This window comes from Cebus imitator, unplaced genomic scaffold (genome assembly GCF_001604975.1).
Source record: "Cebus imitator isolate Cc_AM_T3 unplaced genomic scaffold, Cebus_imitator-1.0 Scaffold146, whole genome shotgun sequence".
Classification (NCBI taxonomy): Eukaryota; Metazoa; Chordata; class Mammalia; order Primates; family Cebidae; genus Cebus; species Cebus imitator.
The window spans coordinates 3,037,597-3,050,116 of record NW_016107461.1 but is presented as its reverse complement, the minus strand read 5'-3'; the positions used below and the strand labels follow the sequence as shown (position 1 = coordinate 3,050,116).

The 12,520-nt window shown below is 34.9% G+C and overlaps 1 pseudogene; it reads left to right on the top strand.

The window, feature by feature from the left end:
* Window positions 1-4,357: 4,357 nt before the first annotated feature.
* On the top strand, window positions 4,358-5,591 carry LOC108314048 (annotated as a pseudogene).
* The last annotated feature ends 6,929 nt before the right edge of the window (window positions 5,592-12,520 follow it).

The window sequence follows — 12,520 nt, the reverse complement described above, 5'->3', positions numbered from 1 at the left end:
TTTTAAAAGCATATTTCTTTTCCTTTACTTGCTTGTGCTGCCAAAATATGTCATTGTTTCACCAACAGTCTGCAAAATGAATGTATTTATTTGTGATGTCATTCTTTAGGCCACTGTAATACACTTCTTATCTGATGCTTTCTGCCAGAAAGTTCCAAAATGAATATATTAATTTGTTTATCATGTAGTACTCTGACTTTTAATAAATTGAATAATACTTGTTTTCAAATTATAACTTTCTTAAAACATTACATTAAATTTATCTTGATAATTTTTAGGGGTTTTTTTTATTCTTTGTGTTTATTCTTTTGGGTTTTGGTTTCTTGGGTGATTTTTTTCCTTTCTTTCTTTTTTTTTTTTTTTTTTTTTTTTTTTTTTTTTTTTTTTTTTTTTTTTTTTTTTTTTCCTCTGGCTCTCTTCCATTTTAATCTAAAACATTTGATCATTGGCCCTGGTCACAGAGTGTGTACATTGCCTTTCAGATGATAATCTGGTTAAAAGTTAAAGTGGTTTTATGTATGGTGTGATTGTACCAGTGTTTATAATCATACATTTTATTGTACTGTAAATGTTCTTTTAGCATTTTGTAATTTTCTTTAACATTAGACATTTTCTGCATAAAATTGGATTAGATTTATGTAAACTGCATTCTATCAGATCAAAGAAAGGAATGAAATACATGATAAGTATTCCATCTGGTGAGCATTGAGAGCGAATTACAAGTAATTTGCAAGCAGCCTCAGTGGAATTAAGGAACAAACAAGACTGAAGACATGCACTTGTGTAGGTCATAGAGAAACTACCACTTGGTGGTTCCCAATTCTTTTGCTGTCAGTATGGTTGTTCTCTACGTGTTTACCCATGTAAGAATATTGTCTTTTCTCTTAGACAGTATTATATTTTATTCTCCCATTTCATAAAATCTCCTTTTTAAATGATTTTTTGGTCAAAATTATAATTATTTCTCAAACTCATACGTCACTTTAAGTTTCAAGCCTTTCTTTAGGAGAAATGTTAGTCTCTTAGCTGCTCTTCAAAAATAGTCTTATCATTCACTGCTTCCCAGAGAAAATTACTTTATGTTACTTGTTGCATTTGTTACTTATCTCTATATCTTAGAAATTTGAATTTCACTTCCTTTCTCACCACATCAAAAAAATACGCTTCCTTTCTATCCATTACTAAATGCATTTCCAGTTCTGGGTAGGTCAATAGTCTTCATTTTCATTATTGTGACCAAATTTGCAGACGATGGGCTCAGGTCGCTCCCAATAGGATGTGTTCTTCCAAGCCCTTGATCTCTCACTTACCCAACAATGGGGAGGGGATCCTGGTGAATGATGAGTTCCTTCAAGTAGATATAGGACCCCAAGAGCTTTGCAGAAAGTGATTTATTTAGGCAGAGGGAGAGAAAAAAAGAGATAGTGAGTTCCCACACCATCGTGGGAGGGGATCAGAAGATGGAGTCCTCATAGATGTGGGAGAAGGGGATTTTAACCTGGGGGTTATTCCCGCCCTATTCAAGTTTTTTGTCCAGTGAAAGGAGTTCCTCTAAACTTCCACTGGAGTGAGTGATCTTTGATTTCTGACATCTGATTTGCTGTTTGGCCGAGTCCTCCCATAGCTTTTTGAGGGCTTTCTAGACAAAGGGAGCTTACCTGGCCAGGCTATCATCCCTTGCTGGAAAGTTAAACAAAGACCTCTAAGCTCCAGGATGGAGATGTGAAAGAAGGCAGGTGGGGCATGTAACTGGGAAGCTCCTGCCCCTGAAACCATGCCCCCTTGTGGACCCGGGAAGAAAACACATTCCCTCATTATCAAGATGAGATATTCACATATGAGCCTTATACAATATTGTTATTTTTTTATGCAAACAATTTCTTACTTCCCTTAGAGTTACTAATTGTCTTTTTTCTTTGCTTAGATGTATTTAATATATTAATCACTAGTTTTTCTTTAAATTTTTCTCTGGAAATAAAATATTTTTCTAAATATTAGTATATTCATATGCACAAAATGTTCAACAAATGTCATTATCTTAGGGAAATATCTCCCAATTATTTCTGTCTTGTTCTGATCTGGATTGTTTGCTTTCTAGATCTTAAGAGTTCTTAAATCCCTCTAGCTTTAATTAGTTAATTACACAATTTTCTTTTAACCCTATCCACAGTATCTTTTTGAGAATGACTGTGTAAAGGTAAATCGTTTTTCAACACTTTGTATGCCAAAACATCTGTAATCACATTTAGTCTTTTAGGAATAAAATTCTAGGTTCAAAGAGATTTTCTTGATATTTTAAGGCTCCATTATCTTCTAGTTCCAAATTTGATTTGCTTAAATAAAAGTTCTTTTTTTCTCCTTGAAAATCATGCTGTTCTAGATTACAATATGTGGAAATTTTAGTATAATATGTACATATGGATCTATTTTCACCAGTTGTTCTAGGCATTTGATGAATCTATTCACTCAAGAAACTTATTTCCTTATTCCAGGAATAATTTACTGATTTATTTTATTTTATCACCCTTTTTACTCTATTCTGTCTTACAGGACCTCCTTTTATTCAGATGTTGAGACTCCAGATCTGATTCTCTGATTTCTGATCTTTTCTCCCATGTTTCCATAAATTTGTACTTTTTTCTCTATTTTTGAGAAAAATTCCTTAATTTAAATTTCTAATATATCAAATTTTCATTTATGCTATATTTTACATTTCAAGTTATTTTTATTTCCTGAATTTCTCTTTTTCATTACTTTGGTCTTCTAACTGAGAGATATTTCTTTCATCTCTCAGAGAATATTAATGATAGTTATTATTATTTCTTTCTGTCTAGCATCTTCAAGTTTTTTTTTTCTTGCTTGTTTATTTGTTCTGATTTATTTCATATTTGAGGCCTCCCTAGATATATCATTATTATGGCTGTCTTCTTATCTTTAAAGTTAGGGCATGTAAAGCTGATATGAAACTTTATGTATATAAGAAATGATGTGAACTGTGGGCTTCCCTGGTTGATAAGTGTTGGTTAAAGTTTTACAGTACTCTGGCTTGACTGGCTTGATTGCTATCATGTCAGCTTCCTTAAGTCTCCTCAATTGGCTGGCTAAAAGTTCCATAGATTTTTCTTCAATCTTCTGATTACAGAGTATAATATTGGATACCTTCATTTTGGGAATGGTTACGAAAGCAGTTGTGAGGATGGGATGGGTTTCAGTATCAAAATGGTCAACTTTCACTTAATCCCACATTTTCTGTAATGCGTGCTCAATTTGCCTGTTGTACTCACGTCCAGAGACACCTTGCTGTTCTTTCCCTGGAGTAAGTCTCCAGCTTCTGCTGAAATATGAGAGGATCAGTCCCAACTTTAAAGGGTAGGAGAAAAACATGAGTAGATCTAAACATTTCTAAATTTAAATTTCAAATTTTCTTTTTTCAGCCACGTAGCCACCATGACCTTAGAACTCTGTGGGTTGACTCTAAAGTAGTAATTGTTTCCATTTCTACATGTTTATTCCCTATTAGATGTATATACTGTAAAACCAATATATGTAAAAGTTTTCATGTTTTAAAAATGTTAATGTGTATCATCAACATTACATTTTTAAGAGTTACTCATGTTGAAACATGCACCTCTGTTTTATTTTTTAAAATTTTTAAATTTTTATTTTGAAATTAATTTATAAAATACTGAGAAGATTTAGGTTTAGTATTCAGTAGTACAGCTATTGAACTTACACTGATTTAAATTAAAACTAATTTTTTAAAAGCATGGGTTAATAAATGGTTATACTAGGGAATGAGTAGTATTCTTTACATACAGATCTTTTCTCTTAATCCTTAATATGGCATTATGTAAGTTTTTATGCCTGCCTTTTCCAAAGTAGATAATATATTATATAAAATAAGGAAATCTTAAAAAAGGCTTATGAAATTTTAAGCTCCATTAATACGAAATAATAAAGCACGAAAGAAGGAGTGGTGAAGACTTCACAGAAAGGATTATACATTAAGGATTTGGTCTGAATCTTGAAAAATAACTACCAAATATTCAAAGGAGCAATTTTCTACAAATACTAGTAGTTAAGCAGTGTGCAGCATTAGCAGTTTTCAAGACACCACTGAATAAATGTCTATAGAGTTGCACACACCTAATAAGAGTTTTACACAAACTACAGGTATTATATTTCTACCTATACACCAAAGTTCTTTGATAAAAAATGTAAAATATACATACATTTTATCATATTAGACAAGCATTCAATCTACAATACAAACATACCTGCTGTAATACAGATAAAAGTGAAAAATGGTCATTGGCGAAGTCTGAGTCCTGTCTTCTTGCTCTCCTTCCCGGACAGTATGCACCACTTCTCCACCTTCTCCACCAACTACTACTGGTCTTTGGGCACTGTCCAGGCGCCCCTACAGTGCCTGGCCCCTACAGCAGCGTGGCCAGCATCTATGCAGACGCCAGGGTCTCTGGTTCCCGGATCTGCATGTCCCACTCCACCAGCTTCAGGGACGCGGGGATGGCGGGGTTTCTGGCAGGAATGGGAGGCATCCAGAATGAGAAGGAGAACATGCAAAGCCTGCACAACCGCCTGGCCTCCTACCTGGACAGAGTGAGGAGCCTGGAGATCGAGAACGGGAAGCTGGACAGCAAAATCTGGGAGCACCTGGAGAGGAAGGGACCCCAGGTCAGAGACTGGAGCCATTACTTCAAGACCATTGAGGACTCAGCTCTTTGCAAATACTGTGAGTAATGCCCGCATCGTTCTGCAGATCGACAATGCCCGTCTTACTGCTGATTTAAAGTCAAGTATGAGACAGAGCTGGCCATGTACCAGTCTGTGGAGAGCGATATCCATGGACTCCGCAAGGTCATCTGTCACGGCTGCAGCTGGAGACAGAGATCAAGGCTCTCAAGGAGGAGCTGCTTTTCATGAAGAAACATGAAGAGGAAGTAAAAGACTTACAAGCCCAGATTGCCAGCTCTGGGTTGACTGTGGAGGCAGATGCCCCCAAATCTTAGGACCTCGCCAAAATCATGGCAGACATCCTGGCCCAGTATGACGAGCTGGCTCCTAAGAACCGAGAGGAGCTGGGCAAGCACTAGTCTCAGCAGATTAAGGAGAGCACCACAGTGGCCACCACACAGTCCAAGATTGGAGCTGCTGAGATGATGATCACGGAGCTAAGGTGTACAGTCCAGTCCTTGGAGATCGACCTGGACTGGATGAGAAACCTGAAGGCCAGCTTGGAGAACAGCCTGAGGGAGGTGGAGGCCCGTTATGCCCTGAAGATGGAGCAGCTCAAGGAGATCCTGCTGCACCTGGAGTCGGAGCTCACACAAACCTGGGCAGAGGGACAGCACCAGGCTCGGGAGTACCAGGCTCTGCTGAACATTAAGGTCAAGCTACAGGCTGAGTTCGCCACCTACCGCCACCTGCTGGAAGATGGCAAGGACTTCAATCTTCGTGATGCCTTGAACAGCAGCAACTCCCATGCAACCATCCAAAAGAACACCACCTACCGGATAGTAGATGGCAACGTGGTGTCTGAGACCAACGACAACAAAGTTCTCAGACATTAAGCCAGCAGAAGCAGGGAATCCTTTGGGGAAGAGAAGGCCAATAAAAACTTCAGAGGTCATTGGGAAAAAAAAAGTGAAAACTGTTATTACTGATCTGGGTAATGCAATGGAATACACATCTAGAAAGTTTATCATTTCTTTTTGATATTTTCACTTGTGGCACTTGTTGTTTTGATCAAAATATACAATATGTATATGTAACATATATGTTTTTCTAGCAATTCATTGCATCATTTCTCCTTATTTTGCAAACATAAACTATATTCACAGCCTTTGCTGAGCACTCCATAAATATGTGGTATTTATCAAAATGAGACTAGACGGAGAATGTGTGATGTGTTACTGCTATCCTTTTCCATCCTGTGAAGCTTACATTTATTTGGCTTTAATTAGTTCTTTAGAATGTCATTTGGATACCTTCCAATTTAAACCACCAAAAAAATGGGTTTTGGCTACATTAATGATCTATTATAACCAAAGGTGTTATTCAAAATATCGAACAACTAATATGACCTGAGAACAGATAATGCAGAATGAAAAGTCACTCAATCCAGAATGAAACCATTTCTGCAACCACTGTGGCCTTTCCAGTATGAGCTTTCTGACAGTTCGGCCTGATTCTAATAATCTCATGAGATTATATGTTATAAAGAAACATAGAAAGGAACATTAGATTGAGAAGAAAGCAGAAAAAAACTGACACTTTTTGTTTTATTTTTAGATACAAGATTTTAGAAATAAAGCAGTTAAGAAACAACGAACTCAGTTTTTATGGTTCATTGATATCCTATTTTCTATTGGAATTACTATTTTAATTATATATTTACTTTTTACAAAGTAAATCATTATCATAAAAATACCATCTACTAGAATGCAATTAAAAGCACATTTAAAGCTTCATTAAAATCTTTCTGATATGAATTAAGCAGTTAACAAATAGGCAACCTACTGAGAAACAAGAGCTATTAATGCTGTCATGAAAACAAAGTTCCAACAACTATCCACTAGAGAGCATGAGCCCCGACTGTAGATTGTTTATTGTCAAAGACTTGACTAGCTAATAAATGCTGGCAATGTCTTGAGTGTGCTGGAATGCAGTGCAGCTGCTGCATTAGTCAGACTTTCCCTTTTCTGAATGCTATAATCCATCCAATATTGCATTAAATATGTTTTCAATATTTATCTGGATAAAAATGTGCTGAATGTTGCAACAGTTTAATTCTGATGTCACACAGGAAATCTGGAAAAAAGAGAAGGTAACTTCATCTTTATTGTTAATACCTAATGCAATTTATTCTCTTACAATACATGAGAGCACTCAGTAAGACTTGTGATCACTCTAAGGCAGGCAAACACCAGCAGCATTGCAAGCAAATATGAGGGCTTACTACTTGGCTGTAGGGATTTAACTGACCCCTTGCCATTCTTGAAGATCTAAGTTCAGGCAGGTCTCCATGACTGAATGTCATGCAGTAGGTAATAAATGGCTTTAAGACTTGTTATACTCCATACAATCCGAATCTTTACAAGCCAGAAATAGAAACCATGTCACATATTTTTATTAGATTTCTTGTATGATTATCTAAACTATTGTAAGCCAATCTATTGGCTGGTAGCTAAAGAAATTAAATTTCCTTAATAGACTCTGAGCCACTTGAGGTCTTTGATTATCCTTTTCTTAAAAAAATGTAACATCTTTATTGAGATAAGACTCACATATTCACGTGCCATACAATTCACACATTAGTGTAAAATTCAATGCTGTTTTATCCTCAGAGTTGTGTAACCATCACTTCAATCAATTTTAGAATTTAGTCATTATCCCCCTAGAAAACCTTATAGCCATTAACATTCATTCTTATTTCTCTCCCAACACTCACAGTCCTAGGCAAACACTTATCTACTTTCTATCTTTTTAGGTGTGCATATTCTGGCCATTTAAATAAATGAAATCATACAGCATACGACCTTTTGTGAGTGGCTTGTTTCAGTACAATTTTTTCAAGGTTCATTCATGTCATAGTATGTATCAATACCTAATTTCTTTCTGTTGTCAAATTACATTCCATTTTATGGATATATAGCATTTTATTTTTCTATTTATCAGTTGATGGACATTTTAGCCATTTCTACTTTTGGGCTATTATAAGTAATGATGCTATGAACTTTTTTGTACAAGGTTTTTTGTAGATATGTGGTTTTGATTCTTTTTATTCTATACCTAGGAGTGGAATTGTTGGGTCATATGGTAACTACAAAGGTAAACCTTTGAGGAATGGCTACACCAACAATTATGACCTAACAATTAAATCTGTATGTCCAGAGTGACTATATCAAATTATATTCCCAACAGTAATGTGTGAGTGCTCAAACTTTCCACATCTCCTTAACATGTCATTTGAATAACAACCATACTGGTGGGGTAGCGGGGGCGGTAAGTGGTATCACATTATGGTTTGGATTTAGCTTTCTCTGATGGCTAACAATATTGAGCATTTTCATGTGCTTAATGACTATTTGTATGCCTTCTTTGAAGAAATATCTATTCAATATTTTGCCTATTATTGAGTTGCATTTTTTAGTTTTAAAAGTTTTCCTATATTCTAGAGAGAAGTCCCAAATCAAGATATGTAATTTATAAATCTTTTCTCTCATTCTGTGAGTTTTCTTTTCATTGTCTTGATGATATTCTTGTAGCACAAAAGCTTTTAATTTTGATGAAGTTCAATTTATCCTTTATTTTTTATTGATTTATTTGCTTGCTTTATTTTGTCTCTTCTGTTGTTAACGTCACATCTAAGAAGGCTTTGTTAAACCCAAAGCCATAAAATTTGTTTCTATATTTTTTCTAAGAGTTATAGCCTTAGCTCTCACATTTAGGTCTTTGATTTATTTTGAGTTAATTTTTGTATAATGAATAAGAAAGGAGTTAATATTTACTCATTTACCTGTGTTTATGCAGTTCTCCAAGCTATGGTACTCAACACAGTGGGTACTGGCCTAGACACAGGCTTACAGATCAATGGAATAAAATCAGAAGTTCAAAAATAAACCCTCTCATTAGGGTCAATTAGTTTTCAACAAGGATGCTAAGTTAATTCAACAGGGGAAAGATTGAACAGTGTTTTCAACAATTGCGGCAGGATGACTGGATGGCCACATGTAAACTTTTGATTTTGCCAAAATTATCTACATCTATTCCCCATTTTCTTAATTTCACTTTAATAGTTATTCTTCTTTCCTTTCTGCTTGTTTCAGGTTTACTTTGCTCCTTTTTCTAATGTCTTAAGTGAAAAGTCATATATTTTTTTAATATAGGCAATAACAACCATGAATTCCTCCATGAACTGTTTTAACAGCATCTGTAAGCTTGAGTATATTGTGTGCCCCTTTTCTTTAATCTAAAAATTTTTGATTTCTCATGATTTCTCCTTCACAAATTGGTTTTTAGTAGGTTATTTAATTTCATCCCATCTGGAAATTCCCTAAATTTGTTTCTGCTATTTTCATTTCAATGAGGTCAAAGAACATACTTTGTACTATTTCAATTCATTTTTACTGATACTTGTTTTACAGTCTAGCATAAAATCTATCCTGGAGAGTGCTCCATGTACTAATTTACATTCCCACCAACAGTGTCTGAGGGTTCTTCTTCCTTCACATCCTCATCAGCATTTATTATTGCCTGATTTTAGATAAAAGACATTTTAACTAGAGTGAGGTAATACCTCATAATTTTGATTTGCATTTCTCTGTTGATTAGTGATGTTGAGAATTTTTAAAATACTTCTTGGGCATTTGTATGTCTTTTTTTGAGAATGTATATTTATATCTTTTGCCCATATTTAATCAGATTATTTGTTTTTTTCTATTCAGTTGTTTGAGCTTTTTACATATTCAGATTATTAATCCCTTGTCAGATTGATAGTTTTTCTCCTATTTTGTGTATTGTCTCTTCACTTTGTTGATTGCTGTGCAGAAAAATTTTATCTTTATGTAATCCCATTTGTCCATTTTACTTTGATTGTCTGTGCTTTTGAGGTCTTACTCTAGAAATCTCTGTCCGAACCAATGTCCTGGAATGATTTTTCAATGTTTTCTTTCAGTAGTCTTGTAGTTTCAGGTCTTGCATTTAAGTTTACAATCCACTTTGATTTATTTTTTGTATATGATGAGAGATAAGGGCCTAGTTTCATTTGTCTGCATATGGATATATAGTTTTCCCAGTGAACTCATTTTCAACAAAGTTGCCAAGAACATACACTGGGAAAGGACAATCTCTTCAATAAATGGCATTCATTATTTCTGATGCAATATCAGTTACTTACTTTTATTGTAATTTTCTTGTCTGATACGAGTAACTTTCTTTTGCTACTTTAAAGATTTTCTCTTTATTCTTTTTGCCACAGTTTTTAACATGATAATGTCTGGGTGTGAATCTTTCTTGCCTGAATACTAGTGGGAGTTCCTTCATTTTCTTGGATGTGTAGGTTTGTGTTTTTCATCAAATGCGGTATGTTTTCAGCCATTATTTCTTCAAATATATTTCTGTCCTTTTCTCATTCACCACTCCACTTCTGCTACTCTTAAGGTGCATGTTGATGTCCCACATTCATCTGAAGCTTTGTTTATTTTTCCTATTTTTCTCTTATCACTCATGTTACATAATCACTATGAACTTGCTTTCAAGTTTACTAGCTTTCTTCTGCCTGTTCAGACCTACTATTGTGCTCCTTTAGTGAGAGTTCTATTTCAGTTATCGCACTTTTCAATTTCAGAATTTCCATGTTTCTTTTATTAAATTTCATTTATTTATTTTTATTATTTCAGTAGTTTTGGGGAACAGGTGGTGTTTGATTCCATGGATAAGTTCTTTAGTGGTGATTTTTGAGGCTTTGGTGCAGCCATCACATGAGCAGTGTACTGTATACCCAATGTCTACTCTTGTATCTCTTATCCACCTCCCATCCAGTCCCTCAAGTCCCCCGAGTCCATTATATCATTTTTATGAATTTGCATCCTAACAGCTTAGCTCCCACTTATAAGTGAGAACATATGATGTTTGGTTTTCTACTCCTGAGTTACTTCACTTAAAAAAATGCTCTCCAACTCCATCCAGGTTGCTTCCAATGCCATTATTCCGTTCCTTTTCATGGCTGAGCAGGATTCCATGGCATATAAATACATATATACCACATTTTCTTAATCCACTCATTGGTTGATGGGTATTTAGGCTGGTTCTGTATTTTTGCAATTGTGCCTCTGTAAATGTGTGTGCAAGTGTCTTATTCATATAATAACTTTTTTCCACATGGTGCTGGTATAAAAATAGGCACATAGACAAATGGAACAGAATAGAGAACCCAAAAATAAAACCAAATACAGCCAACTATGTCACCAAAGCAAACAAAAACATAAAGTGTGGAAAGGACACCCTATTCAATAAATGGTTCCGGGATAATGGCAAGCCACATGTAGAAGAATGAAACTGGAACTTCATGTCTCACCTTATACAAAAATCAAACCAAGATAGATTAAAGACTTAAATCTAAGACCTGAAACCATACAAATTCTAGAAGATAATATTGGAAAAGCTATTCTAGATATTGGCTTAAGCAAATAATTCATTACCAAGAACCCAAAAGCAAATGCAACAAAAACAAAGATAAATAGATGGAACTTAATTTAGCTAAAAAGCTTCTGAATAGCAAAAGAATTAATCAGCAGAGTAAACAGATAACCCACAGAATAAGAGAAAACAGTCATAAAACTATTCATCCAACAAAGGACTAATATCCAGAATCTATAAGGAACTCAAATAAATCAGCAAGATAAAACCAAATAATTCCACCAAAAAGTGGGAAAGACATGAATAGACAAGTCTCAAAAGAAGATCACAAATGGCCAACAAACAAAAAACGTTCAACACCATCTAGCTCTTCTTTGCCGTTTGTATTCATTTGTAGATATTATTTATTTTATGAGACATTATCATGATATCTTTCTTTACTTCTTTCAGCATGGTCTTCTTTATTTCCTTGAACATATTTGTAAAGGTTGTTTTAAGTTTCCATCTGTTAATTTTAACATCTGAGCCCTCCATAGGAAGTTTCTGTTGACTGATTTTTTTTTCTATGTATGAGTAACACCTTCCTGTTTCTTTTCATACATTATAAACTTTTGTTGAAAACTGGACTTTTGATAATATGTTTTAGCAAGTTTAGATATTAACTAATTAAGTTTAGATATTAATTAAGTTTCTCTGTGGGTTATTATTATCATTGTTGTTTTGTGTGTTGGCTTGCATGCTTATTCTAGTTTAGAGATTTTGATGGACTGTTTTAATAGTCTTTCCTTGTATTGTGAGACCTCTGATGTCAACCCTCAGGGCATATCCAGGCTTGGGCATGTTTACAGGTAAGTTAGCAGGGCTGTCTTTAACTGTCTCACTTATCTCTCTGTTAGGCTCTCTTTCTATGTTTGTATCACACAGAGCACTTAAGCGCTACTAGTTCCCAGCTGATTGTGCTGTTATTTTTTACTGTATTATGGCAAGTAATTTGATTGCTAGTCTGATTCAACTAAACCTTGGGCTCTTTGCAGGGGTAGTTTTTTAGATCAGTCTTCAAGACTTGCTCTGACTATAGGAAGACTTCTCTTCTTAACTGTCTTTTGTCCTGGTTCTCTGACAGACTAACTGGGCAGTGATTTTGTTTCTTCCTATTTTGGTGCCATCCACCCGACTTAATTGCTTACCATGGAAATCTCCATTGATTTTCTAGGTTAACCTTAGGCTTTAGTTTTTCTACAAGGTGTTCTAAATAAAGTCATTTTCTTTGGGGGAGCTTTGGAGCTTTTAGTTCTTATAATCTGTCTTTATGCTCCAAAGGGAGATTCCTCTGGGAGGAATCTCTGAGTCACTCTTCCTG